This window comes from Equus caballus, chromosome 20, assembly GCF_041296265.1.
Source record: "Equus caballus isolate H_3958 breed thoroughbred chromosome 20, TB-T2T, whole genome shotgun sequence".
In the NCBI taxonomy this organism is placed as follows: domain Eukaryota; kingdom Metazoa; phylum Chordata; class Mammalia; order Perissodactyla; family Equidae; genus Equus; species Equus caballus.
Genome location: NC_091703.1, coordinates 54,206,957 through 54,218,044, shown reverse-complemented (window position 1 = coordinate 54,218,044; position 11,088 = coordinate 54,206,957).

The window sequence follows — 11,088 nt, the reverse complement described above, 5'->3', positions numbered from 1 at the left end:
GGGCAGGCAGCAAGCCTGGTCACACAGAGCTTTGTCAGCCATCAAGGGACTTTGGCTTTTGCTCTGAGTGAAATGGGGAGCCAAGGAGCGTTCTGATCTGACTTCCATTTAAGAGGACTTTTCTGGCTGCTGGTAGAGAGGAGAATGTCAGACAAGGAAGGAAGCAGGGAGAACTCTTAGGAGGGTGTTGCAGTAACCTGGGTGAGAGATGATGAGGTAGGGTGAGAAGCGGGCCGTTGCTGGATAAGCTGTGAACGTAGAACCAACAGAATTTCCTGACAGATTCTAGGTGGCGTGTGAGACAAAGAGAGTGACCAAGAATGACTGCAAGGATTTAGGTCTGAAAGGAAAGGTGGGGTTGCCAGTAAGAAGGAAGGAAAGACAGGTTGGGGATGGAGAAGAACCTGGATTTCAGCTCTGGACTGAATATTTGGACTGGAATGTTGATTTTGCGATGTCTGTTAAATGCTCACATGGTGACGGCAGGTAGGCGGCCGGATCATAAAGCGTGGAGCTCAGGAGAGAGGTCTGAGCCAGAAGTATATGTTGGGGAGTCATAAGCATGAGAAGTGGCCTTTAAAGCTGTGGGACTGAAGGAGGCTGCGAAGGAGAGACCAGGGATAAAAGAGAGGAGGTCCTGGGGCCCTCCAGTGATAAGAGGACAGAAAGAGGAACAAGGAGAGGAGACTATGAGGAAGCATCCAGCAGGTAGGAGAAAAATCAAGAGGGTGTGGTGTCTCAGACGCTAAATGCAAAAAGAGCTTTGAGGCCAAGAGAGATCCTCTTTGTCACATGCCACCCATCAATCAGGTAAGACGAGATGGACGAGATGGACTAGATGGACGGCTGGCCGCTGGATTTCGCTTCGTGGGGGCCGTTGGTAACTGATGCGAGCATTTCACTAGAGTGATGGGGATGGTTTAAGAGAGATTTGGGGAAGAATTGTGATCCTCAAGTGCAGATGATTCTTGGAGATTTTTGCTGCAAATGAGAGCAGTAACTGGTGGGGGCAGGGGGAAGACAGAGAGCGGTGTGTGGTTGTGTTTTTTCAGAATTGGAGAAATACCAGCCTTTTGGGACACTAGTAGGAATGATTTAGGAGGGTAAACCTGATGACGCAGGATTGGGTAGAATTCCTAGGGCAATATTCTCGAAAAGGAGCAAAGGGATGGAATTAAGGAGTTTTAGATTGGAGTACAGATAGATGAGGGGCCAGCAACCTTTTTCTATAAAGGACCAGATAGTAAATATTTTAGTATTATTGGGTCATACGCTTTCTGTCCCAGCTACTCTTCTGCTGTAGCTCTGAAGCCATCACAGACAACACATAAACGAACGGGCATGGCTGTGTTCCAATAAAACTTCGTTTAGGTTACTGAAATTTTAATTTCATAGAATGTTCACATGTTGCAAAATATATTCTTCTTTTGATTTTCCCTCCCCTTCCAACTATTTAAAAGTTGTACCAAAACAGGCAGTGGGCCACATTGGGCCCACAGGCCATCGGTGGCCGACCTTCAATCTATGTAACAGACAAGAAATGAACGTAGGTGAGTACACATAAGCTGGGAAGGTGTGGTGAGCAGCATCTGGGAAGTCTCCTGAGTGTTTTGATTTTCTCAGTGAAGTAGGACCCTGTGAATGAGGATGAGAGAGAAGGTATTGAAGATTTCAGAAGTAAAGGCGTAAAACACAGAGCGTGAGTTGACTAGGAACAGAGAAGTCCAATGCTTCTCCAGGAAGCATTAAGACCTCTTTTGAGATTTGCGGTCGTGAAGTTCAAGCGAGATCCATTCAGTGGGCTTGTGCTTTTCTCCTGCCTCCATCAGCTGCGTGGATGGCGATACAGTTGTCAGAAAGCTGGGCTTTAACAAGCTATGGTTTTGCCAAGGGAGTTTCAAGTTGGACCAGACCAAAGAGGTTGGCAGTTTAATAAGAGAGTGATTATAATGATTGTAGGATTGTGAGATGTAGCAAATAAAAATGCAGGATGCCTAGTTAATGTGAATTTCAGATCAACAACAATTTCGAGTATAAGTAGGTCCCGTGATTAGGAGGGAGAGAGAACACAGTGCAGATGAAGAGCACTGCAAATTGGAGCATCAATGGATTGGAGGGTCTAGTCCGGGGGAGACTGCTGGAGAGGGCTGCCAGAAGGGGTGAGATGGAATCGAATGCTTGACGCGGAGATCATGAGCAGTTGCAGCTTCTGGTCAAGACAAGATTTAGGTCCAACCGTGGGGGTGAGTGGGTGGCATTGGGTGGAGGACAAGATCATTGGAGGTAAAGAAGTCAAGGAACCGACTGTTCACAGAGATCATATACATTGATAGTGTCTTGATAATGCCATACGATGACTGAAAATATCGCATGCTTACCATGTGTCCAGCACTGTGTGGGGACATGAAATAAAGATTCATCAGAGGGTTCCAGTCTAGAGTGACATGGTACCTGTATGGGCTGGAAAGGTCATTTAGAACTAGATCAGGGAGGCCCTTGAATGTTACACTAAGAAGTTTAGGACCCCTCATGTCCTATTGCTCCCCTGCCCCATGGAGAAAAGGAGAAAAATCAATGAAATGAGCACACCTCCTCCCATTTGACATTCCTGAATATGAAAGCGTTTTAAATACTTGAAACACATTATGTTAGGATATCATACGACCTGGGCATGAGTTAACTACAGTTAGTTCTTTTTAAGCTTTCGTAATCTTCTGGTTACTTTTTTTTTTTTTAAGATTGGCACCTGAGCTAACAAGTGTTGCCAATCTTCTTTTTTTCTTTTTTTTTTCCTCCCCAAATCCCCCCTGTACATAGTTGTATATTTTAGTTGTGGGTCCTTCTAGTTGTGCTATGTGGGGTGCCGCCTCAGCATGGCCTGATGAGTGGTGCCATGTCCGCACCCAGGATCTGAACCAGTGAAACCCTGGGCTGCCGAAGCGGAGTCTGCAAACTTAACCACTCGGCCACGGGGCTGGCCTCTCTTCTGGTTACTTTTTTTTTTTTCTTGAGGAAGATTAGCCCTAAGCTAACATCTGCCGTCAATCCTCCTCTTTTTGCTGAGGAAGACTGGCCCTGAGCTAACATCCGTGCCCATCTTCCTCTCGTTTATATGTGGGACGCCTGCCACAGCATGGCTTGCCAAGTGGTGCCGTGTCCACACCCGGGATCCCAACCGGTGAAACCCGGCCGCCGAAGCAGAACATGCGCACTTAACCGCTGCACCACTGGGCCAGACCCTCTGGTTACTTTTTAAATGAAAGTAATTTAGAAAATACTTTGCCCAGCACAAGTGAGTAAAATCAGATTGACTAAAAAGAGGAAGGTTGAGCCCTTAAAACACGCATTGAGTGCCTATGGTTGGCCTTCGAAGTTGGCCCCGGGAGGGGCCAGGGAGGGGCCAGCAAGGGCTGGGTTTGTGACAGGAACAGAGGTGTGACTTAGACCTTTTGGAAGAGGGGAGGAGCAGGCAAACGTTTTTTGCTAATGAATGTCCGCCCCACTTCAGTGTGCACACACAACTACCCTTCCCCAAGGTATGCACAGTTTGTAACTGGGATTCCGAAACAAATTGGAAGTCAAGGAGACATGAAGGGGGCTTCGGAGTTCTCAGGTTTTCAAATTACAGTCCACTCTGCGAGATGTTGGCTAAGATGTGCGGCTGCTTCTTAAGTAAAAGTAAGCTCTGTCTTTTTTTTTTTTTCTTCTTGAGGAAGATTAGATCTGAGCTAACATCTGCTGCCAATCCTCCTCTTTTTGCTGAGGAAGACTAGCCCTGAGCTAACATCCATGCCCATCTTCCTCTACTTTATATGTGAGACGCCTACCACAGCATGGCTTAGCCAAGCAGTGCCATGTCCACACCTGGGATCCCCAGGGCCACCGAAGTAGAACATGCGCACTTAACTGCTGCGCCCCTGGGCTGGCCCCAACCTCCGTCTTGTTATCCAATCAGAAGTGGAAAATGATTAGGTTATTTGCACAACTATGGCTACAATAATTTCAGGAAAATCCTGCAGAGCCAGCAGCAGAGCAGCAGACCAGCAGCATCTACAGAGATCCCGCCCGGGCCTGGAGGGGCTGACAGGGGATTACGTGAATGGGGACAGGTGATGGTCCATAGCCTCCAACCTGACTCCAGAGTCCAAGGGCGCAGAGGGCAGAGAAGGGGTTTGCACGTGGCTGTGTCCTCAGTTCCTAGCAGACCTCCTGGCACAATAACTGTTGCACCAGGAGATCAGTGAGTACTTGTTGAGCAAACAAATGACAACAGAACAGTGAAAGAAAATCTTTGGGATCTCCTAGGCTACCTTTGGCCTCTTAACTAGATACGTGGCCTTGGGCAAGTTAATTAGCCTCTCTGAGCCTCTGTTTCCTCATCTGAATAATGAGACAATTCTGGCTAACACCTCCACACCCTCTGCAAAGATGAAACGAGATAGCTCCTGACACTGAGGAGCAGTGGTTGTTGCTGATGGGAAAAGAGAGGGGAAGAGAGAGCCATGTGGTGAGAGCAGAGTTTTAGAAATAGCCTGGGAATTCAAAAATAAAGGGGGAGGAAACCTTGAAAATTTTGGAAATCCTGGAAGCTAAGAGAAAGTCCTCCAAGAAAAGTTTGAAAAAATGACGTACTTTCTATTGGATGTCAATTCGTGTGGAAAACAGTTTTACATACATGATCTGGAAAAAATCCTTGGGGACAGGCAATAACCTGAAAATATATAACAAACATGCAAATCGTTAAGCAGCAGCAGGCGAACAGTGGAACAAGACTTCGAACCCAGGCTGTCGGATGTCAAAACCCATATCATTTCTGCTACATCAGAATGTAGGCTTAAGCATCTTAGCCTGTTAAGGCAACTTTGGAAATTTGGTCCGGCCTCCCACCCAGAGCCCAGATCTTCTTAGCAATGGTGGTTTCTCGATTTGGGCCATGGTTAGACCTCCTAAGACAATCCAATTCATTTTGAATTGTGCTGATTAGTCAAACGTTCTTCTTTCCAACAAATTGAAATCAGTCTGTCAGTTTCCCCCTTTGGTGCTGGCTCTGGCCTCTGGCTGTGCGGAGGAAATCCAGGCCTGCTGAAGGTCATGGCCGTGTCCTCATGGCTGTTGCTTTACGGCCGAGCACACGGTGGACGCTCAGAGAACGTTTGCCCTGTTGAACCTAGCCTTGCCTTTTCTCGCCAGGATTGCTAACAGATGAGATGGCTCTGTTTCCATCACTCCAAGATCAGTGCTGCTGTGGTCTGGTGTGAGATGCTGGCTCCAAGCCCTAACCTGAAAACCCTCGTGGGGGGATAGAGTTATGCTCTCGTGAATTCATTCCGTCAAGAAGCATTTATTGAGTGCCTACTATGTACCAGGCACTGTTGGGAACACAATAGGCCTCTGCCCTTGTGGAGCTTATCTTCTCTGTGAGAAAATAGAGAATACCCAATGAATATATGATCTTCCAGAAGGTGATAAGTGCTAAGGGGGAAAAATTGAAGCAGGTAAGAGGAGTTGGGAGTATCAGCATGGGAAGTCAGGTGGCTTCAATTTAAGTGGGATGGCCTTGTAAGTGAAGAGGAGGAGGAGTAGGAGTCAAAAACGCAGGCATGAGGTTATCAGGGGAAAGAGCAGAGGGTTGGGGGGGACAGAGGGAACAGGCTGTGCAAAGGTCCTGAGGCACAAGCCCGCCTGGTGGCTGGAGCAGTGAGCAAGGTGGAGGGGAGCAGGAGGCCGATCAGAGGTACCATCAGAGAGACGTGGGCTCAAGCTGCATTGTCTGGCATAGCAGCCTCTAGCCACATGTAGCCCTTGAAATGCGGCTAGTCCAAACTGAAACGTGCTATATGACTAAATGATGTACGACGTTTCAAAGACTTTGAAAACAAGAATGAAAAATTTCTCAAGTTTTATATGGATTCTATGTTGAAATGACGATATTTTAGAGACACTCTTAAAACGTACCCTTAAAATTCATTTCACCTGTTTCTTTTTACCTTTTTATTGTGGCTGCCAAGAGATTGAAAATACCACGTGTCTCCTGTTATATTTCTATTGGATGGTGCTGGTCTAGTGTCTTATACACCTTTCTAAGGACTTTGGCTTTTATTCTGATTGAGATGGGGAGAGCTTTGGAGAGTTTAGAGGAGCGGAGTGACATGATCTGCCTTTTTAAAAAAGGATCGCTCCGCTGCTGTATTGAGATGAAACTGTAGGAGCTCCGACGTGGAAGTGGGGGGACCCGTCAGGAGCCTATTGCAGTAACTGGGGGAGAGGTGACTGTGGCTAGCCCAGGGTGGTGGTGGAGGTGCTGAGACGCGGTTGGAATCCGGATATATTTTGAAGGGAGAGCCTACAGGATTTCCTGCAGGATTAGACATGGGATGTGAGAGGAAGGAAGGAATGAAAGACACCTGCAAGGATTTTGGCCTGAGAAACCGGAAGAATAGGGCTGCCGTTAACAGATCGGAAGACCATGGGCAGGACAGTGGACTATCAGGATCTCAATCTGGGCGTCGATTCAAAGGTCACAGGGAGGTGCTGGGTGGGCAGCTGGATGTCACAGTGTGGCGTCAGGGCAGGAGTCTGAGCCAGAGGTGTCTGTTTGGGACTTGTAGTATCTAAGTGGTATTTAAAGTCATGGGACTAGAGGAGCTCACCAAGGGAGTGCGATTATGTTTAGAAAAGAAGTCCAAGGACTGAGTTTAAGAATAAGAGACTGGGGAGAAAAGACGGAATTGGCAAGGAACTAGGAAGGGAAGAGGAGAAGCCAGATGATGGCAACCTGGGAGCCAATGCAGACATGTTTCCAGAAGCAAGCAGTCAGCTGTGTTAAGTGCTTTCTATAGATAAGGTTAAGATGAGGACAAAGAGTTGACCGTTGGATTTAGGCGATGTGGAGGGCAAGGGGAACTTCTCTGGAACGGGCTGAGCAGAAGCCTGATAGCCGTGGGGTTAACCAAGAACGGCAGGAAAGCTTCGGAGACAGCGAGTATCGGAGAGCATGGAAAATCCAGGAATTTTACTGGAAAAGGGAGGACAGAGATGAGGTCACAGCTGATATGTAATTGGGGCCAAGGAGGGATTATAAATAATAACGATGGGACAGATAATAGCAGGTTTGTGTGAGAATAACACAGTAGAGAGAGGAAAATTGATGCTGAGGGAAAACAAGGTGGAAAATGGCTGGAGTCATGTTCCCATGGAGATGAGAGGGGATTCCATCCGGGGCACAGGCTGGCTTGCCCTTAGGAGCCAGGACAGTTTGTCTATAACAACAGGCAGGAAAGCCAGCTCCAAGGTGTGGATGTTGGCGGGGGCCTCATGGAAGTTCCCTTCTGGGGGCTTCATTTTCCCAGTGAAGTGGGAAGGAAGGCCAGCAGCAGAGCGAGGCGTTGGAGGTCTGCCAAGTGAGCTGAAAGTGTCAAATACTTGTCTCAGGAGAGAGTGGAAGAATGAGCACACTGGGGAAGTACAGGATGACTAAGGGCCAGGTGACATTTAGGGACATGAGTTTAAATGAGAGCAGTCTGCGCCGTGTTTCTCTGGCCACTGTTGGCTGCAAGGGGCCGGGAGTCTGGTGAGCAGAGTGGGATGACCCCGGGCTGTGGTCCCCGCCCTGGTGTCGAGGGTGCATTCAAGGGAGCAATCTGAATGACCGGTCGCGGAATTGACGGGTTCAAACAAATATTTGCTGCATGCTCACTGCAATCGCAGCAGGAATGTCATAAAACTACTTCTGTGGCTCAGAATTGCCAAGTTTCTCTGCCTCTCAGGTGACCCTGCCGGCTCTTGCCCTGCCCTCCCCGCCTCCATGGCGCTGCAGGGACCGAGGCTGGGGCACCAGATGAGACAGGGCTGCCACCTCCTGGCCGGTTGCTGCTGCTGCAAATCCTCCAGGCCCACAGCTGGTTTCTCCCTGCCCCGGCGCGGTGCCGGGTGAAAACAGGGACCTGGCCCAGGGCTAGTCCAGTGTGGCCACGGCCGCCGCCTTTCCCTCCCGGTCGATTTTCCATTCTCATTCTCAGTAGCAAGCTGAGTAATCCCTACTAAGGGGTGCTCCTTTCCTGGGAAGGTTTCTGTCTTAGGAGCCAACTTTAAATATCAAAAAGCCTTCAAGAGCCAAGGAAATGAGATCGTCATTGAATTTCAAGCGTCTGTGGAAAACCAGTGCGGGACATACTTTAGGGTCTGTCCTGTCGCCGCACCCGCCCCCATACTGCCCCCTAGACGCGCCCTGCACTCAGAGTAATCCTGAGCAGGAGTTTTGTGCTTTTCTATGACAGTCCATGTCAGATGTTCACTGAGCAATGCCTGAACATAAATTCAAATTGTCAAACGGCTTACGATGAAACCCTGCAAAAAGGATCTGACTTTTCTTGCCTCCCTCCCCTGTATTTGCGGGAAATGACTCTTGCCTTTTTTCACAATTTGTCTTAGCGTTTTTCTCCATGGTTCTGAATAATATGTTTATATTGTGTTTCTCAATTTATCAGTTTTAGATATTACTGATTCATTCTCCTCTCCCCAGATAATTACGTAAAGCATTTTTGGCTAGTTGATGGTAGGTATTTGCGTTACTTTGACAAACAAATAATTGTTTCTTGCTGAAGTACAATCCTTTGTTTTTCCTGGAGTTAAAAATTGCCTCATTTTTTCATTTGCTCGGTTTCCTATGTACTCATAATTAATTTACTTTATTGAAACTTTGCCACATACTGACCAATAATATTTTCCATACTCACAAAAGCACTGCCTCTCATTTTTTCCTGTCGACTTCTGTATTAGTTAGCGTTCTATAGATAAACAGAACTAATGGGATGTATGTGTACATACAGAGAGAGAAAAATTTAGTTTCAAGGAAGTGGCTCAAATGATTGTGGAGACTGGCAAATCCTAAATCTGCAGGGCAGACTGTTGGGTTGGAGACTCAGGGAAGAGTTGATATTGCAGCTCAAGTGTAAAGGCAGTCTGGATACAGAATTCCCTCTTCCTCAGGCGACATCTGTCTTTTCTCTTACAGCCTTCAACTGATTGGATGAGGCCCACCTACATTATGGAGGGTAATCTCCTTTACTCAAAGTTTACTGATTTAAATGTTAATCTCATCTAAAGAATACTTTCACAGCAACATCTAGAGTGGTGTTTGACCACATATGTAAGGATCTTGGTCTAGCCAAGTTGACGTATAAAATAATCATCACACAACAGAAAAAATTTAACCATCGCAATCTCTCTCCCAGAATCCTTTATTCATGCATAGGGCCTTCTTGCACCTGCCCTGCTGGGACGTCCCTGCACTGTCGTCCTGGGCTTTTCTTCATTGCTCTCCTGGAGCCCTTTCTCTTCATTCAATTACCTCTATTTTGGTGGAGTGGATCCTTCAGTAGCTTCCAGTGCACGGGAAGTAAAATTTTAAAGCCTTTACGTGTTAAAAATGTTTTTCTTCTTTCCTCACCTTTGACTGACATGGCTCACTCTAGAATTCTGGCTTGGAGATACTTTTCTCTTGGAATTTTGGAGGGATTCCTCCATCAACTTCTGGTTTTTCTGGAGAGAGTGCTTTGGAACAATCTCGTGAAATTCTGATTTCCCATCTTTTGCATGAAACCTGCTTTTTCTCTCTGAAAGTTTAAGAATTAAATGAACTTTCCCAGCCATACGTCAGGACAGATCTGCCTTCAGTTACACGTGAGCATCCTCTAGAAGCTTCAGTGCAGAGTTTCACGTCCTTCAACTCGGGAAAAATTTCTTGTATCTCTTTATTTTTTCTTCCTTCAACTATTTCTTTATCTGGCAGCTTTTAATTTTGGTTAAGTAGACTTTTCTAGTCTGAGCCTCTAAGTTTAGTTCCTATTTTTGTTCTCTTTGACTTTTGGTTTAACTTTCTGGTTGGAAAGTTTCCCTGATTTTAGTTTTCATAAAGTTTTTCACTTTGTAAGGTTAGAAGGACCTTAAGATGTTGTCTGGCTTATATTTCTGTGCCTCCATGGAAGTGACTTCAAATGCTCATTCACAAATCCCGACAGATGGTAGGGACAGAGGGCCAGAGCTGGCGTTGGTGTGACAAGACCTCTGGTGGTGGCCTGGATCCCATGTTGCCTAGCGGTAAGCTAAGGGTGGAGGATCTCAGCCTCTTTGTCTATAAAATTGCACAAATACTTGCCCTGTCCTTCTCGGAAGATTGTTGTAAAATCAAATGTAGCAATTCAGATCAAAATATTTCATTAATTGTACAATACATTGCTGTATTCGAAGATAAGGTAATGGAATTTGCCTGGAATTCTGCTGTGTGTTACGCGGAATGCGAAGTTAGATGCAGTACATTCCCTGATCTTAGGAAACTTACAATTTAGTAGCATATCTTTAGAGGAGAGAGGAAAATAACAAAGACAAAAATCTGGCTTTTTTTTTAAACACTGGAATTTACTCCTCAGATTTGAAAAAACTCAGTGCATACTTCTGTGATCCATGTCTAGCGCCATTAGCTCTATTTTTCTTTTTTCTTTGCCTGGGTGGAATCTCTCTAACCTTTAAATGCAGGCTTGAAATCTTGAACGCAGTGGAAACAAACCAAATGTCCATTGGCAGATGAATGGATAAACAAAATTTGGTATACAATAAACAGAATATCGTTCCGCCTTAAAAAGAAAGGAAATTCTGACACCTGCCACTACAAGGATGAACGTTAAGGATATTTATGTTAAGTGAAATAAGCCAGTCACAAAAAGACACATAATGTACAATTCCACTTAGATGAGGTACTTAGAGTAGTCAAATTCATAGAGACAGAAAGTAGATGGTGTTTGCCAGGGCCTGAGGGAAAGGGGAGTTATTGTTTTTTGCTTGTTTGTGTTTTTTTTGGTGAGGAAGATTGGCCCTGAGCTAACATCTGTTCCCAATCTTCCTCTTTTTGCTGAGGAAGATTAGCCCTGGGCTAACACCTGCGTCCATCTCCCTCTATTTTTTATATGTGGGACGCTGCCCAACTTGGCTTGATGAGCAGTGAGTAGGTCCATACCCAGATCCATACCTATGAACCCCAGGTGGCTGAAGTGGAGCATGTGAACCTAACTGCTAAGCCACTGGGCCAGTCCC